The sequence below is a fragment of the Meriones unguiculatus genome, chromosome 8, assembly GCF_030254825.1.
Source record: "Meriones unguiculatus strain TT.TT164.6M chromosome 8, Bangor_MerUng_6.1, whole genome shotgun sequence".
NCBI lineage: Eukaryota > Metazoa > Chordata > Mammalia > Rodentia > Muridae > Meriones > Meriones unguiculatus.
This window is the reverse complement of record NC_083356.1, coordinates 63165931-63166844: the sequence shown is the minus strand read 5'-3', so window position 1 is coordinate 63166844 and position 914 is coordinate 63165931.

The following is a 914-nucleotide window of genomic DNA, read 5'->3' as shown; positions in this document are numbered from 1 at the left end:
GAATGGAGAGTGAATTTATCAGACAACTTCATCAGGACTGCTAGATAGCATTGAGTCCGACACTCATGAGTTCATAGAGAAACAATCTAATTTGCCTGACCTTTTAATTTACTTGACCTTTTAAGATTTTTATGTATATTATTGTGTATGTGTGTGAGAGTGTGGGGGTGCACATTACAGGGCATGTGGAGGTCAGAGGCCAACCTCAGGGAGAAAGTGCTTTCTTCTGCCTTTATGTAGATTCTGGGGCTCTAACTCAGTCCTTGCATGGCCACTGCTTTCATCTGCTTAGCTACCTCATCAACCCTACTATATGACCTTTTCTTCACAACATTTGACTTGCTAGTGCACAGATACAGAAAACTAGGAGTGGTCCACTGGATCAGTGTTTGGGAACTTGCTGGATTTTTCTACACCTAATGAAAGAGAGGAGAAACAGAGTTCAGGGTATTGATAATAATGCTACTATTAGTAATGTGATGGACTCCCAACCTTCCTAACGCTGTGACCCTTTAATACAGTTCCTCATGTTGTGCTGACCCCCCAACCAAAACTTATTTTTGTTGCTACTTCATAAGTGTAATTTTGCTACTGTTTTGAATCATAATTTAAATAATTTTGGCGACAGAAATTTGCCAAAGGGGTCTTGACCCACAGGTCAAGATTAGAGGCTCTCAGAAGAAAAGAAATGAAAGGGGGAAAAAAAGGAGATTAGGGTATGGAAGTAGATGAGTGAGGGGACTCAGGGTCACGATTAGTTGTAAGAACTATGGTGGACGGAACAGCTGAGCAAACTATATAAATATATAGTAATTTCACACACAATTAGAAACAACACAAATCTCCTTGATTGAAATTAAGGTAGCCTGCATGAATTTAAGAAGATCTTACCCATAAAAACATGCACAAAATGA